Source organism: Protopterus annectens, chromosome 15.part0 (genome assembly GCF_019279795.1).
Source record: "Protopterus annectens isolate FY-2018-M chromosome 15.part0, PAN1.0, whole genome shotgun sequence".
NCBI lineage: Eukaryota > Metazoa > Chordata > Ceratodontiformes > Protopteridae > Protopterus > Protopterus annectens.
Window position 1 is genome coordinate 448000124 of NC_056749.1, and position 12044 is coordinate 448012167.

A 12044-nucleotide genomic window follows, 5' to 3' on the forward strand; every position below is an offset into this window, starting at 1 on the left:
ACATGTGAATGTTTTTGGTTATATAAGATAAAAAGTAAACTAATGCAGTATATATATATATATATATATATATATATATATATATATATATATATATATATATATATATATAAACAGGAGACAGACATAAAATACATTATGTATACATAGTCTGGTTTCTAACAGTTTTAGGAAATTCTTTTTTTTTGTTGGCCACATAGAAATGGATTTTAGAAGTTGAAATTATAAAATCCTACTACAGAAATGTGAAGCTGAATTGCAATCATTATCAGATACAACAATGTTTCCAGGTCATTAAGAAACATTCTGAAGCTGAAGGTGCAAAAAAAAAAATAATGCTGAATGGTTAGATATTGTTATCATGTGATATGGATTTTTGTATAAAATTTACATGGTCTCCTGAAATGCTATCCTGAAAATGCCTTGCTAACATCTGAAGATGAAAGCACTAAATATTAAAGGTTACGTTATACATGCTCAGGTCATTTGAGCATTCATTGCCTGATTTATTCAGTTTGTCACATGGATTTTTCTACTTTTTTTTTCATTGGACAGAAATGTATCTATGAAGATGTTTTTTTTTTTTTTTTTAACTACATTGCTTAGCTTGAGCAGCTAGAGTTTTAGAAACTCATACAAAAAATTTCTCCTTGTTCTTTAATTTCTTTCCAAAATCTTGCATCCAGTGGGCTTTGCTGCATACTTTCCTGCAGTTGGTTTATACCCACTGTATATTGTAGGATTGTTCATTTGGCCTTCATGCTCACCAGCTACTGACAGGTGCCATGAAGTCAAAGAAGATACAATAAACTGTAGTGTGCATTAGAGCTTTATAGACTTGGATCATATTCTTCTTTTTTTTTTTTTTCCATAATAAATCTTTATTGTTATATTATTTTCATACACAAGTAAAAACAAACACAACATTTTTAGAGAAAAAATACAAAACAAAAGACTACTAACTAATATCACTAACCATCACACCAAACAAATATACAATATTTACAAGAATGCTTCCATGTAAAACATTAAGAATAGAGGAAAAACAAAAAGTAATTAATAACATTTCCAGTAATATACAGTTTAAATACAAAATTCTCTCCAAGCAAATAAATAAATGTGAATACCTTCAAGTTAAAAGTATTATGCTAATATAATATTAAATATCTGTTCCCAAATTTTTGGGTTATTAATGTTTTTATTATGCGGAATTAAAAGTAGTTTATGAGCTAATATATGCCTTGTTGCCAAAACTCTAAAGTTTTCCCAAGATGTTTTAGATGGGTTTAACCAATTAGTGGCTATATAAAGCTTCATTAACAGAAAAATATTAATATATATAGTACTTTGTGATCTAGGTAGTTCTTTCGGAGGAATATGTAAAATCGTAAATTTCCATGACAGTGTTGTACTTTGGTAACCCATCTTCTGAAGTTGAATTAATCTTTAATTAATTTATTTGTTGTTGTTGTTATATATTTAATATCCTGTTGGAGGGCTTGCCACAACTCAAAGCATTTATTAACATTTTCATCTTCAGGTTTAAAATTTATAAAGTAGCTCATAGCAAGTTCTCTAATTTGTCTCAAAATAACAAGATAATTTTTGGGTAAGTTAAATTCTTGTCTTATGTGATTGGCCGACCGGTCCAGATATTTGTATATATCAATCAAAGTTAAATTAACTATTAGTGGAAACTTTTTAAGATCAATTAATTGATTGTTCAATTTTAAATTAGGATTCCTATGAAAGGGTTGAAAAACCATCATACACTGAACCAGATCCAAAGATTGAAATAAATCTTGTATAGATAATATGTTTGTTTTAATGTGTTCAATAATCCCATAAATTTTCAAAGTATCTTTACCTAAAAAGGGTATTGCTTTAGGATTAATGTTTAACTTTAAAATATATTTATAATTCAAAATCACCCAAGCTGGTGTCTACTTAGTACTGGTTGTATCATAGTTGGCAATTCTTAGAATTATATTAGAGTTCACGATTAGGTAGTACAATTTGAAATTAGGCAACTCCTCCTTTATTTTTTGGGGTCATTAATTTATCATAAGATATCCTGGGTTTTTTTTGGTTCCCAAATGAATTTAGCCAATTCTTTATGAATTTTTTAAAAAAATGTCTTCAAAAGTATTAATTGGGCTGACCTAAAAATATAAAGTAATCATGGTAACACATTAATTTTAACAATTGAAACTTTTGCTAGTAGTGGCAGTCGTAAATTTTTCCACCTCCCAAAATCAGAAATTATTTGGTCCCAAATTGTTTTAATGTTATTATTGTAGAAGTCTTTATTATCTGTAGAAAACTCAATACCTACGTATTTAATTTTTTCTTTAAATTTTACCTGCCCAACCAAAGGCAATAACAAAAAAGGTTTAGGTGTCTTTAAAGGAAAAATATTGTTTTTTCCAAGTTAATTTTGTAGTTAGAGACTTCTGAAAAATCATTAACAGCCTTCAATAATTTGTCAGTGTCAGATATTGGAGATGCACAATAAATATTAAGATCATCCGCAAAAGCTGCCATTAAAATTTTAGTTCCATAAATTATTGGGACATTATGATAGACGTTTTGCTTAATAAGGGGACAAAGGGCAGCCCTGGCATGTTCCAGTCTTAATCTGTATTCTTTTGGAGAGGCTTCTATTAATGCACAGTGTAGTATAGGGATTACTATATAATATTTGCAATATTTGAACAAATTCATGGGATATATTAAAATAAGGTAAAAGAGCAAACAAAAAATTTGTGTCAACCCTGTCAAAGGCCTTCTGTGCATCAATTATAAGGGCATAGGCATTAAGATTATTTTGTTTAGCATGCGTTATCATAGTATGTAATGTAAGAGTATTATCACTGGTTTGTCTACCTGCCATAAATCCAGCCTGTTCTTTGGATATTATATGAGTCATGATTTTCTTCAGTCTAGATGCTATAATAGAGGTTAGAATTTTCATGTCTACATTCATTAATGATATTGGTCTATAATTATCAGGGTTTTGAGGCTCTGAATTGGCTTTATGTATAAAAATAGTCTTTGAAGCGTTAAGATGAGGATCATTAATAGTATTCCTAATTATGTAGTTAAATATAACTGAAAGTATCTTACCGAAAATATCCGCAAACCTTTTATAAAACTCCACTGTCATCCCATCAGGACCTGGTGATTTGTGTGATGTCATATGTTGAATTGTATATACTATGTCTTCTTCAGATATTGGTTTAACTAAATCATTTTGAATATCCTCTCCTATTTTTGGAAACTTAATTGATTGTAAAAATTGTTTATAGATTCTATGCAAGGACATATCCTTTTGCCCATCATAAATTTTTGTATATATTTTCTCAAAAATATTAATAATATCATCTGTTTTAGAATATATTTTATTATTAAATTGTATTTCCAAAATTTGTAGTGTTGTTTTTGATTGATTAATGATCCTAGCCAACGCTCTCGATGGTGTTTGAACGTGATTAGCATACCTCGCTAACATCTTATATTCTTGGAATGTTAATCTACTATTTTGTATTAAGAAGAGATCCTTCTGACATTTAAATAGTTCTTTCTGTGTTTGTTCATTAAAATTCCGAATCAGTTGTTGATCCAATAATTTAATTTTCGTTTCCAAGTTTTGAATATCTTTATTTAGTATTTTTTTATAATAAGAGGCTTTTTTGCAAAAGGATCCCTCTTATTTGTATTTTAACTGTTGCCCATTCAATATCTGGGGCATATTGTTGTTTCTTTTGACTAACCAGTAAGTCTTTAAGGTACTTTGTAATTTCCTGTATTATCTCTTCCTTATTCAGCAGATTTGGGTTAAGAAACCAATTATAGCCTCTTTGCCGCAAGGTATCTTTTATCTCCTTAGCAAAACTCAGTGAAATTTTCGAATTATCTGCTAAATACCGTGCATGTATAACAACTATACGTTCTAAATTAATCAATGTTCTTGAAATCAGGAAGAAATCTATTCTGGACTACATTTTATGACATGGGGAATAAAATGTAAAATTATTTGTACTATTAATATTGTGTAAATAGTGAAAAGGGTCATATAGTTGAAAGTCTTCTTTAATATCATTCAGTGCTAATACAGCATGCTTATTAATTGCTTTGTGTGGACAAGATCTATCCAACTTCGGATTTTGGTAAGCATTCCAGTCACCTCCAACAATTATGTAGTATCTATCATATTGTGTTAAAATTGAATACAGTGATGTTATGAATATTTGTTGATCATTACAAGGTGCATAAATGTTTAAAAGTAAAATAGGTTTATCAAATAAGGTAGATGCCAGAATAACATAGCACCATCACCCATCTTTATCTGTATTAGAATTTAAAATGTTGTCCTTATATTGATCTTTAATAATTATAGCTACCCCAGCACTATTTGACTTACCTTCTGATGCTATTACTTCTCTGATCCACTTCTTTTTTTTTTTATATCAACCCATTGATCATTCATTAAATGCATTTCTTGCAGTAAAATAAACCATGCCCTAGCCTGCAACAATACATGTAACAATAGTTTCCTCTTCTTTAAGTTCTGGAGCCCTTTAACATTCCATGAATCTACTTTCCACATTTCCAAGGTTGACTGTACAATAAAGGTTTTGGAGAGAAAAGATTAAAAAAAATAAAGTATATTCAAAACCATACATGATCTGGAAGCAATCCATATATCCTGTCCTAAACCAGTGCTTACCCACTCTAACCCCGGACCAGGACATATATAGGTCTTGTGTAATATAGAATAACAGAAGGTTTAAGAAAAGAAACAAATAGGAAAACATCACATTATAAAATTTAAAACATGTTCCATAGCTGAGACCTATATAATCTAACTTAACTATGACAAAGCCTAAACTAAACATTCCCTAACAAGCACTGCATTGAGCTACATCTCCCCAGTCAAGTTTATTTAAGCAAATCAAATTAAAATACAATATTACAGTACATATGAAAATAAATTGAAAAAAGGAAGTTTTAGTATTTGGATTAGCTATCTATAGATAAACCGCATGCATAGAGACACAAAAAAAAAAAAAAAAAAAAACATACTAAAATACAACCCTATGTTAAAATAAATATACAGCTAAATACAAGTATCCCTGGTTATAAACCCATACTATCATAGTTTTATACTAAAGAAAACTACTAACTAACTAATATAATATTCATTATCACTTTAACACAGTACATTATGAACTGTAATGCGAAGCATATTTATACAAACATTACTAAATCCCTGCACCTTCTAAATAATATAACCACAAAATTCTACATAAACATGTATAAGAGAAACAAATAAAATATTCCTATGTGCTTACTTTACCATACAACAGTGTTATTTTAAAGTTAAATGAATAAAAAGATGTTAAAACAGTTCCCTTTGGTTTCCCAAGCCTGGAAACCCTGTGAAATATTTGCGACAGGGAACTGCTTTTACAAACGTACTCCCGGATGTGTCACAGCAAAATCTGCACCCACAACAGCATTTTAGGCACTTCCTGTCTTCCTCCTCATCGAAAACTGTTCATAGAAGCCATAAAATGATGGGAAATGAATGCAGGTAATCAAGATAAGCAAAAACAAACAGTTTTATTACTCTGGAAGAGGCCTAGAGCTTTACAAATGCAAACAAAGGATTACCCAGTCTTGGGAGCACAGTAAACAATGGATCCAACCTCAGCAGCATGCCAGTCTCAACAAAAGTTCAATTCAAGTCTCTGATACAGGTAAAGCCTTGAAAACTTTAAGAAACAGATTTCTTGCCTCATTTTTAGTGGAAATAGCATGTTTAGTCCCATCCATTGTAAATATAAGCATATGTGGGTATTTCATTTGAAACTTAATTTGTTTGTCAATAAGAAATTTACAGTATGGAGACAAAGACTGTCTAGCTTGTCTTACCTGTATGGGTAAATCCTGTGACAGGGATATTTTATTATTTTTCCACATGATATAGCCTCCAGTTTGTTTTACAGTAGTAAGTATTCTGCTTACATCTTGATAGTTAAGCATTTTAACATATCCAGGTCTAGGAAAGTTAGATGCTTGTGACTCTCTCAAAACTCTGTGCGCTCTTTCAATAATAATTTGTTTCACCCCGTCAGAGTCATTTAGAAGCACTTCAAATATTTGTAATATGGATGGAATTAATTCATTATACTGAATAGATTCTGGAATCCCTCTGAGAATAATATTGTTTCTCCTGGATCTTGCTTCTAAGTCCGTAAGCTTGTTTTGCATAGCCTGTATATCCATATCATGTAGATTAGTTTTCTTTTCAAGTAAAGTTAATTTATCCTCATTTTCAGAAATTCGAGCTTCCGTCTTGTCCATTCTCTCCAGCAACTGAGTACATGAGTTCCCAAATGCTTGTATTTGACAAGTCAGTTCTTTCAGAGCTTCTTGTATGGGTAGCAGATCATTTCTGATATCTTCCATGTTTAATGGTTGTTCAGATTTAGATTTGGTCCCTGGTTTCTGTTGTTCCTGTATTTTAGTAATTTTTTGTCTTTTAGAAATCACATCCTTTTCAGGTGACTGTAATTCCAAAAGTTTTGTTTTAGTAGTGGTTGTATCTATGTTTTCTTCCTCTTTTGACATCTTATTTGAACACAAAGACTTGCAGTATAGAAAGCACACAGTTCCTTTGTTTACTTCTCTCTGCAGAGCCAGCTAATCTGTTGTAATCCAGTGAAATATATTCCTTTTTTCCAGTTTTTCTTCTTAGTAATGGATAGTTAAGTGTAGTTGAAGTTATTTTATCGAAGATTTGATGTTAAAAGCTTTATATTATCCACTCAGGGTTTAGATTTCCTCAGGTTAAGTAGAGCACTGCAGTGCAGCAGTGCTTACAGAATGGCAGCCATCTTTGAATCCGGATCATATTCTTCTTAGTTCTGCTTTTCTTCAACACACATTGCACCTACTGAGTTGGTAATATAATAATAAATGAATATAATTCAATTCAGACCATTTCTTTTTACATGGAAAGATACTTGGAATATACTTCAGAGTGATATTGTTTGCAATAATTGTGATACTTGCTTGTTTCAAATGTAGACTTATTAGTCCATCCAAACAGATGATGAAAAATATTCCCAATGCTAGAGAGCTTTCTTTGCATTTATTATTTGGTACCTCCTCTCAAGACAGAAGTATCATGGTGCTTACTACACTACATGAGACTCATGCTTTCAGTGTCCCATCTGCATAGTGATAGCTGTAGCACAACATCCGCAGAAAGGCTGACAACTGTCCCTTACACAACAGCTGTTGAGTGACATTCAGTGGACCAGATCTGTGGTTTGCACTACCTAGTTTTTATAATCCAGATGATATACACCACTTCTTAATGGTGCAGTTTGGTAAGGAATTTCTTCATGGTGAAGAGACCTGTGATTCCTTGTGAATATGTATACATTTAGGTGCATGTCCCACCATAAACTGCTTTGCACATTTAAAATAACTGTCATGTCCCATATGTGATGAGTGTTACTGAACTTTGTATGCATGTTAGCAAAAATATAATAAAAAAATAACGTTCAAAAATGTTTTTAATAAACCCCAAATTTGCTTTTTAAAGGAGTTTGTATAATCTATGACTGTTGAAAAGTTTTTTTTCCCTAAAATAGACAAACAGTGATCCAAATCACCCCCAACACTTGTTTATATTAACAATCAGAACACTTCATCTGAGAGAAAATACATCAAGATCAATCCCTGTAGCCAGACCGGATGATGTTTGCTGATGAACAGATTATTTCATCTTAGGCTGAAGCATCTGCAAGGAGCCAACATATTAGCTCACTATCACCATCATGAAGAGTGGAAGTAAGCTATAGTGGTAGTCGGGTGGTTGCATCAGGGAATATATTAATACAGCTTATCACAGCATTTGAAATCAGAGCATGAGTAGAAGGGAATGGGGTGGAAGAAGATAAACCATAACTAAGGAAAGCAGTGGTATGGGAACCACCCAAGGCCTTAGGAAATGTGAGTTTCCAGGTCTTGAGAGAAAGAGCCACAAGCCCATGGCGGATCCAGTGTGCCTTCTGCCTGGAGACTCTTTTCCCTTAATGCCATTCCTGGCCCAAACAGAATCACAAACCAAACTGCAATGCAGAGGGCTGACCTATATTTAGTGATATATTATCAGATTAATATGCAGTGAAAAAGCATATTACTAAGTGTTAAAGTGAAGAAAGGAATGAGCGAAATAAAAGGAGAAGTAGTCCGTATGACATGGTGGGGAAAAGTTCATTATTTCATCAGAGAAGCAGTTTAATTTGTCTTCATGTAGCATGATGCAAGAAACGTTGCAATCTGTTCCTCCAGCCAAAATACATATGGAATTTAAATGTTGTGACTCAACAGTTACACACTAAGTAAAAACCCTTGCTCATAAAGAACTTCTGCTAAGAAAAAAAAAAACTCCTTAGCCTCCTTACATATCGGTTTTCCCCCTCACATTTCTGAAATTATTGTTCCTTTGTCAAAATGACCTGTAATTTAATATTATTGTTAATCCTAAATTAATAAGAGAAACATCAAAATACTATTATCTTGACATATTACATACCCTATCATAACTATCTGAATGGCCTGCATAAATTATATTTCAAATTTTATGTTGCATAGACAAAAAATGCACATAATATTTACGTTACCTGTTTTGATATGCAAGTACTTTGTATAATCTGACCCTTATCGTGTGCAACTACGAAAACGTGAGGCAATTTTCCCTGTAACTGAAGCTTTGTAAAATGCCACTAGCAGGTTTACAGCTGTACTAATGGGGGTGAGCTGCATTGACTTTTAAATGCCCAGTGCACTGTTAAAAGGAAAACAGCTCCCTGCACATGTGAATGTTCTGCATTATTCATTGAAGCTTAACTGAAGATTGAAAAATGTGCATGCTGATTGGACACTGTATTCAATTTGTCAGTTCTAAATCCAGAATTACTTAGAGAAAAGTCCATCCAGTAAGTGAAACAAAAAGGACACAAATCCTTTCAGCTGTAGCTACTAAAAGTAAAAACAACAGCTGCTATATTGTCCACCCCACTGAGCAAATGAAACAAACTCATCCAATTGCACAGTGAACAACAAAGTTCCATTCTCCTTAAAGGCAAATAAAATGGAAAAAAAATCCAAACACTGTAAGAATTTCAAAAATGTAATTTTTTTTAAAATATTTTAAACTAGGTGTGCAATACCAGGAGTTTGCAAACAACCTAACATAAATGGTCCTGACTCATCGAGAAATATGCCAGAAAGAACACTTAACCTAATGTATCAATAAAACATTGACATGTATATATCCTATGCTTTGGGGAACCACTGAAGATCATGAGAAGAAATGAAACAGGAAAGAAGTTCCAAAAATGTGATGTGCTTAATAAAAAGGTCATTTTTGTTTCTTTTTCTTTTTTTTCTTTGAATAATCAAGGTAGGCTGGTGCTATTCTGCTGCTGGACTTCAGCATCTTAAAAGAAAACTCAGTTTTTAATTTTTTTTTTTATGACAATATTTGACTTTCCCAGAGTAACAACTCAGAATTCAGTAAATGCCAGAATTCCAATTTATATTAATAAATTAAAGTCAGCTTATTCAGATGCTTAAACAGTGTAGCATTATGTCATACTCCCCAAGACAGAATAAAGTGACCACCTCTTTACAAGTTGTTGCATAGCTCACGACCTTCCATCTCCATTAATATGAAACACTTCTTCTTTCAGCTTTTCCCAGATAGAGGTCGCCACAGTGGATCACCTGTCCGCTCATGATTGGCAGTTGATTTTTATGGTGTCAAGTTGCCAACCCCGGTGCCCAACCTTTCAAAGAATGCACACTCATGCACACACTCATGCCTATGGCCAATTTAGAGTATCTAATCCACCTACAGCATGTCTTTGGGATGTGGGAGGAAACCGGATCACCTGGAGGAAACCCACGTGACCACAGGGAAGACATGCACACTCCACACAGAAGGCACCCCAGCTGAGGATCAAATCAGAGAGCCTCTGGCTGTGAGGTGGCAATGCTAACCGCTGCACCACCGTGGCCACCCCTGTAATAATAATAAACACTAACTCTTAAAATGTGGAAGAAATGCGAAAAATGTGGACCTCTTACTAACAACTTTCTAACAAATTCAATTAGGAAATTCACAGCATGGTTAAAATGTACTGCTCTGTACTTATAACATGTTCTTTTGATGAATCATTATGATTCAGTGTCATTTGCCACACATAGTTAAAAAAATCTTAATGAATGCATGATACTTTTACTGAGGAAAATTGACTTTTAAGATTGGTATGGGTTGTTCTATCATTTTGGTGGGACAGCAGTAATATTTGAGCAAGGCCTGGTTGGGCTCTTTAAATGAAGTGAGTAGTTGTTTCCCACTGGCTTGTGCATCAGTTGACTGGGGAGTGAGACAGCCTAAACAAAAATGAAAATAACTTTATTATGCTTTGTCAGCAGTTACAGATGGCAGACTGAGTGCAGGGGAAAATAATTCATTATTTTTTTCAATTAATAATACGCTATTAAGTGTCCTCTTTAAGTTCATTCTGGTTTCTGCAGATTATTTTCAAGTCATCATCTATCATAGAGGATAATTCTTTGATCCTTACTGTGACTTGTTTTCCTGTACTGTGGTTATATCTGTGAACAAAGGGCAAAATGCTGCTGACTGACATATGTAAATCTTACATAAATTCCTTGCAGGAGTAGTTAATCTTGTTGTGGGTTTCAAGATTGTTAAGATTTACATGTGAAAATTAGAACACGCATAAGAGTCATACTGTTAGTGTAAGGGACAACATTAAAAGAGCACCATTCCTTTATTAAAGAATTAGAATGGTATTGTTTTGGTTGTGGTTGATTCTGGGAAGAGGACACCACTCATATATTCAATCCTGAAAAAAGTAAAAGTGCCTGGTACAAAAAGAACATTTCCATAATGTAGCTGGAGGCTGTGGGCAGCTGTACTGGGAAAGATATTGAGTTTTACTCTGCTTTTAATGTAAACTAACACATTAATGATTACAGACTTATATTTGTAATATGGAAGGATAACGCTGTCCTAGGACCTTAGCTGAAATCCCCTTTAAACAAAATAGCTTTCTACTAGGGGACTTTAACTATCCATCAATAAACCAGTTGACCGACACTGACAATTATCAGCATACTGAATACTTTCTTGACATAAATGCTAACTCTCTTTTACACATAGTTTACTATTGGCTCCAATGTCCTTAACGTTTTCCTTAGGAATATGACCATTTCCTGCACACCACCACCATATGTATCATCCTCCACTGTTAAACCACATCATAAATCAGTGACCTTTTCCTTCAAAACTGGTGACAATTCCCTTGCAAATGCCTCATACATTTAAGGACTTCTTAAAAGCAAATTTTCTTCAATTACATCAAGAAGGAAATACATTCCACTATAATCCTCCTCCAAATGATCTCATTGTTAAAGCCACTCCTCTGAATTCTACCCACAGTTTATATATATATATATATATATATATATATATATATATATATATATATATATATTTTTTTTTTTTTTTAATTAGGCAGTTCCTATCTGCACCAAATATAAGAAATTTAAAAACAACCTCTATGGTGGAATACTCATATAAATAAATAAATTACATAACAAGAGAAAGAAATTGCTTAAAAGAGGTCTCATTCTAGATACCTTAATATCACACTTAAATAAACTAGCAAATAAATTAAGACAACCTTTCAGAAGCTCAGAGCTGAGTATGAATGCCAAATAGTAAATAAATCTCTAAACATAACCACAAATCTTTCTAAAACTATGTCAGTAAGTTAAGAACTAACAAGCAATAATGTTTGGTACTACTCCACAACAATACTTATCACTTTGACCCAGGCAGCTACTATTTTAGATCACAAAATTTGTTGCAAATTTCACACCACCTGCAGTTATAGCTATTCCACTGATTCCACAATTCCAGTCACTCC